This window comes from Carlito syrichta, unplaced genomic scaffold (assembly GCF_000164805.1).
Source record: "Carlito syrichta isolate Samal-C Ts95f unplaced genomic scaffold, Tarsius_syrichta-2.0.1 Scaffold305575, whole genome shotgun sequence".
Lineage (NCBI taxonomy): Eukaryota > Metazoa > Chordata > Mammalia > Primates > Tarsiidae > Carlito > Carlito syrichta.
In genome coordinates, this window is record NW_007249671.1 from 143,736 (window position 1) to 159,446 (window position 15,711).

Genomic DNA, 15,711 nt, shown 5'->3' on the forward strand with positions numbered 1-15,711 from the left:
GAAGGCTGAGGCGGAAGGATCGCCAGAGCCCAGCAGGTTGAGGCTGCGGTGGCCGGGAGCGGCCACTGCACTCCAGTCTGGGCGACAGAGTGAAACTCCAACTCAAAAAAAAAAAAAATAAATTTAGATATGCATGTCAGATCATTGAGTTAAATATTCACTGAAAATATTCCTGTAACAAACCTCTGCTTTTCAGTGTCTTTACTTACTTTTGAATTTTCTATAAAAATTTGTTCTAGTACAGGATTTTAAAAGTTATATTGTATTTCTTCCTAGGGATGTAAAAAGTAATATATGTATAGATGTCTTTCCTTTAAATATATAAACACTGTGATCATTTGTTTTGAATGACTTGGCCAGTGGTTGCATGTAGTGTTGAATCTGTGCTTGGAATATTTTATGTTATGGACTCCTGAAGACAATGGTTTGAAATTTCTGGTTTTTGAATCATGGATTTTGATTTCGAATACCCAGTTGGCATATTAGATGCATATTTTTATGTGATTGGTTTACAAAAAACAATAAACACCATAACTATAGAATACATAATTTATCTTTTAAATAGATGTATTGATTACATCAACATCATATATTATGCCAGTGATATCATTTTATGTAACAATCTGTTTGATGAACTAATCGTATTTTATTTAAAGGTAACCTGAAAATTATATATCTTCTATTGTCCAATTGCTGAAATTCATGATGATTGATTTAAAAGTTACTTATGAAAATATCCTTTGATATTCCACTTAATACTTTTGACACCACAAAATGAACTCAAAATACATTTATTTTGTGTACTGATCCTGTGGTTAAAAGTCAGAATCAGAAGATATAATTTTTGAATAATGATGCCCTTCTGCACAAAATGTTTTAATTTCATTGCATTAAACTATGGATTTTTATCATTTAGGAAAATACTGAGTTCTGTAGATTCAAATATATGGTTATAGTTATTTAATGCTTTATTCACTGTACAATGAATGCTATACTTATATATGTTTACAAATATAACTGTACTATGTCAATTTTATTAGACTATAAATGTGGTGTTAGTATAAAACAGCAATTTCCCTTGAAAGTCTTCAAAAATTTAATTACACTGTAAATGTACTTACAATGTAAATGCACTTGCATTAATTTAACATTAAAAATATTCCGGGCCGGGCTCGGTGGCTCAGCCTGTAATCCTGTGCCTTTGGGAGGCTGAGGTGAGTGGATTGCCTGAGCCCACAGGTTCGAGACCTGCCTGAGCAACTTGGCGAGACCGCATCTCTACAATACATCAAAAAATCAGCCCGGCGTGGTAGCGCATGCCTGTAATTCTGGCTACTCGGAAGGCTGAGGCAGAAGGATCGCCGGAGCCCAGCAGGTCGAGGCTGCGGTGGACGGAAGTGGCCACTGCACTCCAGTCAGGGCGACAGAGTGAGTCTCCAACTCAAAAAAAAAAAAAAAAAATTCCAGAATTTCCAGAAAGATGGCAATGGGATGGGTTGGTTTGTGAATGTCCCCACAAAAGTGAGTGTCCATAAAGACTCCCTGTGTGATTGGGTGTGTGCCGGTGAGTGAGTGAAAGTCCATCTGAGGGGAGACTTGAGTTCATGCACCTGGGGCTATCCTCCAGGGGTGATTGTCACCTTCCACCACCCTGAGATTAAAACAGCTGGCATGCAGTATCATCTGCTGCTCTCCAGACTCTCCTGAGAAAAGCCTGCTGAATACAGCTGATTCTCATCACCTGGCACCCAGCCCACACCATCACCTGTGACAGCAAAGCAGCTGGAGCCCTGGATCCATGGAGAGAGACTGGGGAGAACTAGAGAGGAGCCCCACCACTGGTGAACAAACACCAACTGGAGCCATTTTCTCTGTCCCGGCCTAGGTAGAGACCCGCATTGCTCCATCCAGTTTCACCCAGCCTCCAACTTGGGACATAGAGATAATCTCACCAGACTCAGAGAGACAGAAGCCCATCCCCCATGATGGATCAGACACAGACACAGCAGATCTGAGTGGGAGACTTGACAGGCAGCAAACTGGATAAGTCCAGATCTGATCCACCCTCCTCCCACAGTAGGCCTGGGGCATCTGACCCACTTGAGAGCAACCCGATCAGCCTACACTAAGAGGAGAGGGGAGGGTCTGGACAGCAGAGCTAAAAGGAATTTGGACTTAGAGGAACGACCTCAGAACCAGTTTTTTGTTGTTGTTTGTCTGTTTGCTCATTTTTTGTTCATTTACTTTTTGTTTTAGTTTTTTTTTCTTCTTTCTTTTTTGATTATGTTTTCATACTTGCTTTGTTTCTGTTATTTTATTGCTTTTTAAAAGACTTTCTGTTTTTTTACTGGTATTTTTGAGGGAGAGTGCATCAGTAGGGGGGCTTTTATCAGTTTCTGTATTTGTATGATCATGTGTATGTTTTAGTTTTTTAATCTTTTCTGTCTTTGTGTCTCTTTTCATTTGTTAGTTGGTATGTTTATTTTCCCTCTTATTCTTCTCTCTCCACCTTCCTCTCGTCCTCCTCCTTCCTTTTCCATTCTTTTCCTTTTCCTTACATCATTTTGCTTTCAGGGGGCAAACCTGTATCCCCAATGCATGGACAGATTGTAAGGCAGTGGGAAGCAGTTTCCAGGGGGCCCACATGCCTGTCAGCAGATACTGGGATCTGCAGATAGTTTCTGAATCACAGCTCCCCCTTCAGTTAAATCTCAAAACTGCAAAAAGTACAACCCCCCACCCACAGTCCAGCTTCAGAATTGAACAAAGCCAGAGGATCCACATAAGGAAGAACAGGAGATTGACCAAACAGAAGTAAAAGCTACCCCCCATCCCTGAGCAACAGAAATACAGAAGAAGGAAAACAGGAGGGTGAAAAAGCTACACAAATGAAGAAAAACCAAAAGAAGAATATGGGTCTCAAACAGATCCCTGGGATGTCAACCTCTCAGAATATAGACTTCAGAATGCAAACAATGAAGAGCCCCCCAGAATGACAGGTCTCAAACAACAAACACAGATATCAAGACATTAATAAAGAATAAATAAAATCAAGGAGAGACAAGAGGAAAGAATGAAGGAGTTGATAACTGAGATAGCAGCAATAAAAATACAGTGAATGAACTAAATAACAAACTGATAAGTATGGAAAGCAGAATTAGCCAAGCAGAAGAAACAATCTCAGACCTTGAGGACCCAAATATGGAACTAACTCAAACTGCCAAAAACATATAAAAGAAACAAAAAAAAAACAGAGCAAAACCTTCAAGAGATGAGCGATTATTTCAAGAGGCCAAACCTAAGATTAATTGGACTTCCTGAAGCAGAAAGAGAGACAGAGACCACCATGGAACAAACATTACATAAAATTATCCTAGAAAACTTACCTCATCTCATCAGTTGACATGACCACTCAAACCCAAAAGATTCAGAGAACCCCTGCAAGATGACAAATGAGCAGACCAACTCCTAGACACATAGTGATTCACCTACACGAAGTAAGTATAAAAGAAAAAATCCTAAAGGCAGCAAGACAGAAAGATCAGAGTACCCAGTGGAGAAGACCAATTAGAAAAGCAGCAGACTTATCCATAGTAACACTTCAGGCAAGAAGAACTTGAGTCCAATCTTCAAAATTCTCAAAGATACAAACAATTTCAACGATGAATTACCTACCCAGCTAAGCTAAGCTTCATAAGTGATGGAGAATTAAAATCTTTCCCAGACATTCAATTCCCAAGAGCTTACACTGCCTCAGACCATCTCTACAAGAAACACTTAAGGAAGTATTAAACACAGAAAAAAGAAAAAAGAATGCTAACACCCTTCACAAGAATGCAGGAAAAACCTTGAAAACACACATGAATCAACTCAAAAATCAAAAGAAAGAAAACAAAGAAACAACAACAACAAACTCTGTAAGAGCATCATGACAGGGATAAATCTCACTTTTCGATAACTAGTCTGAATATGAATGGACTAAATGCATCACTAAAAAGACATAGAATGGCAAAATGGATAAAATATTATGAGGCAGCAATATATTTTCTCCTAGAGACTCATCTCACGAGAAAGGTCACTCAAAGACTCAAAGTTAGAGGATGGAAGATAAAATTTCAGGCAAAGGGAACACAAAAGAAAGCATAAGTCACTATCTTAATATCAGACAAAATACCCTTTAAACTATCAAAAATTAAAAAAGGTATGGAAGGTCACTACATAATGATAAAAGGTTAACTCCATCAGCAAGAAATATCCATCCTAAACATATATGTACCCAATGTAGGAGAACCAACTTTCATAAAGCAGCTTCTAGATAAATTTAAAAAGGATATTGACTGTAACACTATCATAACTAGGAACTTAAATATCCCACACACGACCCTGGACAGATTATCAAGACAAAAAAATCAACAGTGAGATCCAGAACCTCAATGTGATGCTTGACCAAATTGACTTAATTGATACCTACAGAACACTTCACCCAACAGCCATGGAATATACATTCTACTCATCACCACATGAAATGTACTCTAAGATCAACCACATCCTTGGCCATAAATCAAGCATAAACAAATTTCTTAAGATTGAAATCCTGCCATGCATCTTCTCTGACCACAGTGGAATAAAAATAAATATCAACCAACAAAGTTTCCCCCAAACCCACAAAGACATGAACACTAAACAGCATGATGCTTAGCAAATCCTGGGTCAACATGGACATCAAAACAGAGAATAATAGATACCTGGAAACAAATGAAAATGAAGAAACATCTTACCAAAACCTCTGGGATGCCATGAAGTCAGTACTAAGAGGGGAATTCATATCTCTACAAACACACATGAAGAAAATGGAAAGAACACAAGTTAACAGCCTAACAAATCACCTAAAGGAGCTGGAAAAGCAAGACCACCAAAACTCTAATTTCAGCAGAAGAATCCAGATCACCAAAATAAAAGCCCAAATTTGGGTCATAGAAGACAAAAAGATAATACAAAAAATCAGCAAAACAAAAAGCTTTTCCTTTGAAAGGGTAAACAAGATAGATGGTTCCCTAGCTAGAATGACCAAGAAAAAGAGAGAAAAAGTCTAAATAAACACAATCAGAAATGCAAAAAATGAAGTCACCACTGACCCCGAAGAAATACAAGTGATTATCAGAGACTACTGTGTACACTTATGTGGAAACAAACTTGAAAACCTAAAGGAAATGGAGGACTTTGAACAAGTTGAAACAAGAAGAAATCGAGACCCTAAATAGACCAATGACATTCCAGGAAATTGACTATATCATAAGAAAACTACCTAAAAGAAAATGCCCTGAACCAGGTGGCTTTCAAGCAGAATTGCACAAAACATACAAGGAGGAACTGTTACCAATCCTATTGAAAGTATTCCAGGCAATTGAGAAAGATGGAACTCTCTCCAAATCATTTTACGAAGCTAACATTACATTGATACCCAAACCAGGTAAAGATGCAACAAAGAAAGAGAGTTGCAGGCCAATAACAGTGATGAACATAGATGCTAAAATTCTCAACAAGATTCTAGCAAATTCGATTCAACAACATGTCTCAAAAAACATCCACGACGACCAAGTAGGCTTCATCCCTGGGATGTAGGGCTAGTTCAACATTCGTAAGACCATAAACATAATTAAATACATCAATAGATTTAAAGACAAAAATCACACGATTATATCATTAGATATGGAAAAAGCTTTTGATAAAATCCAGCACCCCTTCTTGAATAAAAACCCTCAAACATCCAGAAATAGATGGAACATACCTCAAAATAGTAAGAGCCATCAACTAGAAACCCACAGCCAGCATACTGCTAAACAGACCGAAAGTGGAACCATTTCCCCTGAAAACTGGAAGAAGACAAGGATGCCCACTCTCATCCCTCCTTTTCAACATAGTTTTGGAAGTCCTAGTTAGAGCAATCAGACAAGAGAAGGGGATCAGGAGTATCCAAATCAGAAAAGAGAAAGTCAAATTATCCCTCTTTGCACACGACACAATTCTATACCTTGAAAACCCAAGAGAATCTGTCAAAAACCTCCTTGCATTGATAGAGGACTTTGGCAAAGTCTCAGGGTATAAAATCAATGTTCAAAAGACAGTTGCATTTCTATACACCAACAATAAGCAAACAGAAACTCAAATAAAAAGCACAATCCCGGCAGGGTTCAGTGGCTCAGCCTATTATCCCACGCTTTGGGAGGCTGAAGTGAGTGGATTGCCTGAGACTGTGGGTTCGAGACCTGCCTGGGCAACTTGGCAAGACCTTATCTCGACAATAAATCAAAAAATTAGCCGGATGTGGTAGTGCGCGCCTGTAGTTCCAGCTACTTGGAAGGCTGAGGCAGAAGGATCACTGGAGCCCAGCAGGTCAAGGCTGCGGTGGCCGCGAGCGGCCACTGCACTCCAGTCTGGGCAACAGAGTGAGACTCCAGCTCAAAATTAAAAAAAAAAAGCATAATCCCATTTACAATAGCCAGAAAAAAAATCAAATACCTTGGCATCTTCCTAACCAGAGATGTGAAAGACCTTTACAATGAAAACTACAATACAATGCTCAAAGAAATCAAAGATGACACAAACAAATGGGAAAATATTCCATGCTCATGGATTTGAAGAATCAACATTCTTAAAGATGTCCATCTTACCCAAGGCAATCTACAGATTTAACGCAATACTCATTAAATTATCAGCAGCATTCTTCTCAGACCTGGAAATGGTAATACAGGAATTCATATGGAAACATAAGTGAACATTAATCACCAAAACAATCCTCAGGAAGAAGGAAAAAAAAAGCAGGAGGTATTACACTCCCATATATTAAACTCTATTATAAAGCTACAACAGCTGGGTTTGGTGGCTCAGCCTGTAATCCCACGCCTTTGGGAGGCTGAGGTGAGTGGATTGCCTGAGCCCGCGGGTTCGAGACCCGCTGAGCAACTTGGCGAGACCTCATCTCTACAATAAATCAAAAACTAGCCGGGCGTGGTAGTGCGCGCCTGTGGTTCCAGCTACTTGGAAGGCTGAGGCGGAAGGATCACGGGAGCCTAGCAGGTGGAGGCTGCGGTGGCCGGGAGTGGCCACTGCAAGGCTGCGGTGGCCGGGAGTGGCCGCTGCACTCCAGTCTGGGTGACAGAGTGAGACTCCAACTCAGAAAAACAAAATAAATAAATAAATATAAAGCTACAATAATCAAAACAGTCTGTTATAGGTACAAGAACAGGCATATAGAGCAATGGAACAGGATAGAGATTTCAGAAGCAAATCGCAATTTCTCAGCCAACTCATATTCAACAAAACCTCTACCACCAACAACTGGGGAGAGGATAACCTATTCAGTAAATGGTGCTGGGAAGACTGGTTGATCACATACTGAAGATTAAAACAAGATCTCTACCTATCACCATACACAAAAATCAACTCTAAATGGATCAAAGACCTAAATGTAAAACCTCAAACTATAAAAACCTTAGAAAATGCAGGAAACACCCTTATGGAAATTGGAACTGGGAACCAATTCCTGATCAAAACCCCAAGTGCCCATGCCATATGAGATAAGATAGACAAGTGAGACCTCATCAAACTGACAAGCTTCTGCAAAGCCAAAGAAACCATTCAGAGAGTGGGGAGACAACCAACAAACTGGGAAATAATATTTACCAACTGTATGTCTGACAAAGGCCTAACATCTAGGGTTACAAGGAACTCAAATGTGCCGAAAAGAAAGAAACAAACAGCCTCATTACAAAATGGGCAAAATATATGAATAGACATTTCTCAAAAGAAGACATATGAGCAGACAACAGATACATGAAAAAATGCTCAGTCTCACTAGTCATCAAAGAACTGCAAATTTAAACCACACTGAGATACCACCTAACTTCAGTCAGGATGGCCATCATCAATAACTCAAAAAACAACAGATGCTGCTGAGGATGCGGCGAAGAGGGAAGAGTTCTACATCCTTGGTGGGAGTATAAATTAGTACAGTCTCTGTGGAAAACAGTGTGGCGATTCCTAAAAGATCTAAAAATCGACCTTCCATATGACCCTGCAATCCCCCTACTGGAAATCTACCCGGAAGAACTCAAATCCCTCTAAAAAAAAAAAAAAGATACCTGCACATGTATGTTTATTGCAGCATTGAACACAGTAGCAAGAACATGGAACCAACCGCACTGCCCATCAAAAGAGAACTGGATTAAAGAATTGTGGTACATATACACGATGGAATATTACGTAGCAATAAAGAAGAACAAAATCATGAACTTCACAGCAACCTGGATGGACTTAAGAGTCTATAATACTGAGTGATCTTTCACAGAGACAAATAACTCAGTCTCACTTATTCTCACTCATAAGCGGATCTTGAACAAACATCATAAAAAATATAAGAAAACGATTGGTAGTAATGGGAAACTACCGGGATATGGGCAGGAAGCAGGATTGCCAGTAGTGGGATTCTGCCTGGGGAAGGGGGGGCACACCTCATCAACAAGATTACCTACGTAATGAACATTTGCATACTAAACCTGAATTGTACCCCACATCTTCAAAATAAAAAAAATAATAGTTAAAAAAATTAGAAAATAATATCTAACGTTACATTCATTCATATATTTTTCAGTTTAGTAAATTATCAATCATGCATTGAAAATCTATTTCCTCTCATTTATTTGTGATATTCTCCTAAAGATATCATAATATTTTTAAATACTTACCTTCAGCCTTGCTTGATGATTCTCTCAGAGAGAGAGAGAGAGAGAGAGTGAGAGAGAGATCTGACCAGAACAAGAGTAAAAATATTTTGCTTAAAAAGTTTCCCCCCCCCAAATCTATAAGATAACAACAAAGGCAGATTCCAAGGTTAGATAGCCATGTTTATGAGTGGATATTTTTACACACTTAGAAAGTTTGCTTCTGTATAATGGAGCCTAAAAAAAAAAACTCCTGGAAAGCACCTAGTGAGATACCTGCATTTGTTGTCTGAACTATTTGCTTCTGCAAAGGACTTCTTATTTAGGATTGCCAGATCTAATAGTCTCTTTCACAGTCCATTTGGGTGCTACGACTTTGCCTTCATATAGAGTTGGTAGAAAAGCTTATAACATTGGTTGATTGAATCTTCCTTTTAAAAAAAAAATCAAGATCAGTTTGTCATCTTAATGAACATCATATAAGATAACTACCTTGTTTTCTTTTAAATTAGTTTTTAATTTTTTGAGGAAGCACTATCAGTTAACTCGTTAATCAATAAGTTAATCCATCTCTAAATAAATCCTTGAAAATTACAATATGTATTCACGTTTTATTTTTGTGTCAGCTGAGGAGTAAATGTTTTTGCTGATATTTCTAAAATCACATGAGTCTCACAATATATAATACATAGTTGTTATAAGAGTCCTTCCTGCTCCAAGATCTGGGTTATAATATTCTCTTAAGAAGAGAAAAAATTTAGAGTATATTTTGGAAAGTGTAAGAGGACAGAAGAAATACTTCACTTGAAAAAAAATCAGGTCAGTTATTTTGTTTTGGAACTAATCAGGAATCAATCTAGTTTTACTCAATAGACTTTCACTGAGGAAAATGCTTATTATTAGTAAGTACTAGAAAAAGGAACCTTCTCACAGGGGCAGCAGACTCTGCAGTGCTTAATGAGTCAAGTCTTAAGCCATGAAATATCAAAACAAATCATTTTTATTACATTCCAGTGCACTTCCCCACTGGATGGTCCCCACTGATGGGTCAGTTTTCAAGGGGTCTTATGAGATAGAATGCTTAGGGAGAAACTAGTGTTAAAGACAAAAACTAAAGCTTTTGCTTTGCTTAAAAGAAAATTAATAAAAGTGACAACCATATTTTTTATAAATGTAGTTACTTTTGATATAAAAATGAATTTTCTTTACTAAAGTTCATGGCATAGTCAGGTCTTAAGTTTTCCCTTAGCCGGGCTTGGTGGCTCAGCCCGTAATCCCGTGCCTTTGGGAGGCTGAGGTGAGTGGATTGCCTGAGCCCGCGGGTTCGAGACCCGCCTGGATAGTGAGACCTCATCTCTACAATAAATCAAAAAATCAGCCGGGCGTGGTAGCGTACGCCTGTAATTACAGCTTCTTGGAAGGCTGAGTCGGAAGGATTGCTGGAGCCCAGCAGGCCGAGGCTGCGGTGGCCAGGAGCGGCCACTGCACTCCAGTCTGGGCGACAGAGTGAGACTCCAACTCAAAAAAAAAAAAAGAAAAGAAAAGACTCTAAGAAGAGGAACGTCAAAGGCCTAGTGTCAAGAAGGAGCTCATCTAAAGTTCAGTCAAGTTGAGAGGAATGTTAAAGTTGTCTTCAACTTTAGTTTAAAACATAAAATGAACTTATTCTCATGGCAACTATATGAGCTACTAAAAGTATACTAAAGCTACACTCCATACATGAATTTTGCAGGCAGTACTGATTTGCTTTTCCCTTTACATATTTCTTCTTCTGAACAGAGAGAAGAAGAGAAAAATATGCTATTAAAACTACATTCCGAGCCGGGCTTGGTGGCTCAGCCTGTAATCCCACGCCTTTGGGAGGCTGAGGTGAGTGGATTGCCTGAGTCCGCGAGTTCGAGACCCGCCTGGGCAGCAAGACCTCATCTCTACAATAAATCAAAAAATCAGCCGGGCGTGGTGGCTCATGCCTGTAATTCCGGCTACTCGGAAGGCTGAGGCAGAAGGATCGCTGGAGCCCAGCGGGTCGAGGCTGCGGTGGCCGGTAGCGGTCACTGCACTCCATTCTGGGCGATAGAGTGAGACTCCAACTCAAAAAAAAAAAAAAGTTTTCCCTTGCATTTGGTGAGGGCATATCTGCCACTATTTTTTGACCATCTCATTTTTGCATTTATGAACAAAAGCATTACATTCTGGGGGGGGTATTTTCAGCATAAGTCCAACAAATAGGGTTAATAATATGTAGGAGAACAGCCAATGAAGCAAAACTTTGTGAAAATAAGTTCTTTAAATTAAATGAAGTCTGCCTTAAACTCACACCAAAACAAAATGTAAATCATTTCAAAAACAAATTTTACCTAAGAATGTGTAAGACTCACTAACTTGAGTATTACCAAAATAAACAAATACAACCAGTTTGAGGAAATTATAATGGAACAGAAGAAGAAGGGAGAAGAGAAGGAAAGATTTGGAGTATGAGAAGAATTTGATGAATGAGTTATCTTAGTTAATAGTTTGTTGCAGTTTGACAGTGAATGCACTCTTACATGGTAAGTTATGAGAAAGCAAATGATAAAGTGTTAAGTAACTACATGAGCTGTAATTTTGCAACTATAATAAAAATGACTTAAAAGAGAAAATCATAATGAATACTTTGGAATCTTATATTAGAGACTAAAATAATTTCTTTACCGTCCCCAAGAAAGGCATGTCGCTGTACCCATACATTCACAACTAGTTTCAAAATTCCTAGAGTCAATACAAAATAAGCATTCTACATATGAGCATTAGTAACTTAAATATTTTCCTGTATTTCTAAAAATTCCAAGTGTTAGAAGTACATGAAGGTAGAAGAACTCGCATATGCTGCTACTGGGAGCATACATTGATACAACCCTTTGGTGAGCTATTTGCTGATACCAAGTAAAATGGAAGTGAATGCTCTCTGGCTTAGCATTTTCACATCTGAGTATATCCTCCAGACTAACACTCACACATGTGCCAGAATGTTTATAGCAGCAGTGTTTGGAAGAGTAAAAAATTGGAGACAATATGAATGACTGTAAACAGATAGATAACTAGATTATGGAACATCATAATAAAATCTATATAGAAATGAAAATAAATGATCTAGCGCTACACATATCATGATCAATAAATCCCGCAAAAATGCAGTATAGAAATAGTATGATAACATTTGAATAAAGTTTTTAAATATGCAAACCAAAAATGTGTATTTTATTTTATTTCATTTTATTTTTTTGAGTTGGAGTCTCACTCTGTCACCCAGACTGGAGTGCAGTGGCCGCTCCCGGCCATCGCAGCCTCGACCTGCTGGGCTCCGGCGATCCTTCCACCTCAGCCTTCCAAGTAGCTGGAACTACAGGCGCGCGCTACCATGCCCGACTAATTTTTTTGATTTATTGTAGAGATGAGGTCTCGCCTGCCCAGGGGGGTCTCGAACCCGCAGGCTCAGGCAATCCACTCACCTCAGCCTCCCAAAGACGTGGGATTACAGGTTGAGCCACCGAGCCCGGCTAAAATGTGTATTTTAATGGATAATTTAAAGTATATGGACATACTGGGTAATGATGACATCAAATTAGGGGTCATTACCTCTGAGAGAGAGAGAGAGAGACAGAGACAGAGACAGAGACAGAGACAGAGACACAGAGACAAAGAATAGCGAATGAAGAGAAATGAGTGGATGTTGGTAGGCACTTGGGATTTTATATTATTCTCTATGCATTTTATATATATTGGAAACATTTCACACTGTAAACATTCCGCTTTCCTTAACTCAGTACTGGAAAATTGAAATACCATGTCTGTCTTCTGATGATTGAAATGTAGTGTAACTCTGCATCAAACTTAACTTCCATACACATCTCTGGGATTTTTTTTTTAGTTATCTTACACTCTGATTGAAAATAACAGTCAAGAACTCTTTTCCAAAGTGTTGGAAATATCTCACAAATTACTATGAGTCAACATATTGGCGTGGTTGAAAAATACCATAAAACAAACCTTTGTGAATTGCAATGTGTGAATGTGTTGTGTAGGAGAAATATTTGCACTTAAGAAATGTCATGTTTTACAACATAAAATACCTGCTACCATCTGCGAACATCTTTAAAGACCTTATTTTTCAACATTTGTACTTTATGAACATTCTGCTTCCTTAAAAGACCTTTATATTTGAATTCACAGTGTGCATTTAGTGCTCACTCATAGGAATAATTGAGTAACTGAAATGCAAAAATCATAAGTTGCTAGTCAAAAAATTATACTGTTTCCAGTTGTATGTTGGCAAATGTTAAACAATTGGGTCTCAAAAAACAGCCCAAAACTTTATTTGAAGCATATGCTGATTTCTACAGCTTAAATGCCCCTATGATGGCAGATTTCAAGCTACCATCATGAAGTCACTGAACTGGGAGTTGGAAAGAGATGTGCAAAATTGGTGTTAAAATTTTTTAATTGGGAGGCTCAAACCCTTTAAGTTTCTGCATAAGCAAATTGAAGCCCACGGTAAATAATAAAAAGAAATTAGAGACTTTACCAATCAAAAATAGCCAACTTACCTCTAACTAGAGTCTTTCCACTCTAGCCAATCAAATATATTTTGTCTCCTTTCTACATCAGCCTATAAAAGCTTACTGCCCAGGCTGTTGTGGTGGAGCTCTCTGAAACTCTCCTGGTTCTGAGTGCCGTCCCATGCATGAATTGTTCTTTGTTCAAATAAGCTCTGTTGAATTTATTTTGTCTGAAGCTTGTCTTTTTACATTGGCTTTGGTGAGTTAGTACATGCCAATTACAGCATACCATTGATTGTGCCTTAGGAGACAGATACAGTGCTGGGTACATAGTAAGTGTTCTCTGAAATTCTTTATTAGAGTGTGCTAAGATGTATGAAATATAACAATCTCACCACTGGGTAATATGTACCTGCCTTTTAAAAAAAGCATATTTACTCAAATTGGCATTTTCTAAACTAAGGAAGCCGATATTCTAATTTTGGGCATGATCATCTATGAGTAGAAACAGTATTAGGAAGAGAACTGGACAATGAAAAATATGGGAGACATATTGGGAGAAATAAAATCCCTGTAGCCAAGAAAACAGTTTGGTTCAGATGTTAAACCTCATTATGAGGTTTCTTGGCTACAGGAATTTTATTTCTCCCACTAGGCAAGTGTCCTAGGAACCCATCAACATCGGTGTACCAGCTAGTGTTGTTGTGAGAGGCTGTGTTCGGCTTCAGTGAATTTTTTTTGGAGATTCTTTCAAGTGTTTGCCCATTTCATCATGGGTGATTTACCAGTGCAGCTGCTCACATCACGCTGAGTGTTCAGCAGTTTTTGACCAAAAACTACATGACCTCCATGCCCCATCCTCCCTGTTCACCCATCTTACCTTGAGCCACTTTTTTTCTCCTTGGATGAAAAAAGTTCTCAAAGGGAAACATTTTGCTGATGTGAAAGAAGTAAAACAAAAAATGGCAAAAACACTAAAAGGCATCAAAATTGACAAGTTCAAAAACTGTTTTGAGTGGTGGAAAAAAATCTCAATATGTATATTGCATCAAACAGAGAATACTTTGATGATGACTGAAGTTTAAACATGTAAGAAAAATAAATTCTGTTTTGTAGGGGGTCATGACCCCCAAATACACATACACACATATGCACATATCTATGTATAAATATAGAAATATATATATATATTTACACAGAGGGTGCCAAAATGTATGCACATTTTAAGAACAGGAAAACTGTATTAAAATGGTAATCAATATATACTGATAACAAAAAATGAATACAAGCTACATTTGACTCTTGCAATTACAAGAGGTGCTCGAACTGGTTACCATCAGCATCCAGACACTTCTGATTATGGCAAAATAAAAGTAATACATAGATGACATTTCTTAAAATGTGAATACATTTTTGGCACCTACGATATGTCCTAGAAGGGGTCTGCCTGTTCTTCTTCCCTTTTGATGCCTTTACGCATATTAGAAGCTGAGATTAACTTAGAACTTTCAATGTAGTTCATAGCCACCCAAGGACAGGACGAAAAAGGTCTGCCTTGAGACTTCTATAAGAAAAAATGAGTAGAGTGATCTGTAGACCTGGATTGGTCGAAAAGAACAGGGGTTTCACAGTCCTTTGCCTCCTGTGACTCCTTCAATAGTCTCTGTGGTTTGCAGATCATGCAGATGTTTGTGACTTTAACCCTGAGATTTCTTTCTTTCTTTCTTTCTTTCTTTTTTTGAGTTAGAGTCTCACTCTGTCACCCAGACTGGAGTGCAGTGGCCGCTCCTGGACACTGCAGCCTCGACCTGCTGGGCTCCGGCGATCCTTCCGCCTCAGCCTTCCAAATAGCTGGAACTACAGGCGTGCGCTACCATGCCCGGCTGATTTTTTTGATTTATTGTAGAGATGAGGTCTCGCCAAGTTGCCCAGGGGGGTCTCGAACCTGTTGGGCTCAGGCAATCCACTGACCTCAGCCTCCCAAGGCATGGGATTGCAGGCTGAGCCACTGAGCCTGGCTACCCCTGAGATTTCTAGATGGCATAAGCCTCAGATTGAAAAGGAGCTCTTATTCCTGATTGCTTTACTCAGGCCTGTCAGCAGCTTTAGTCTGGTTCTCAGTCATCCACAGCTGCACCACATTGTTAGAATTCCAGCTTCAGTGGGCCTTTAGAAGCCTTACTTCAGCCCTCAAACAATAGCTTCTGGAGTAGCCTGCTGTCTCGGTGTGCCACACGTGTCTTCCCCAGCATAGTTGCAAATGAATGAAGTTGAAATGTTGCTGGAATAATTGTGTGCCAGATGACACTGATGAATGTGCTCTGGAAGTCAGATGTCACATCTGGGAGGGCTAGTGTTCACAGCTGGGTTAAATGCCAGACACTAGCACCACGCATTCATTCTACATGTATTTACTGAGTACCTGTTATGAGGCAGGGATTGCAGGCCTAGTTTGT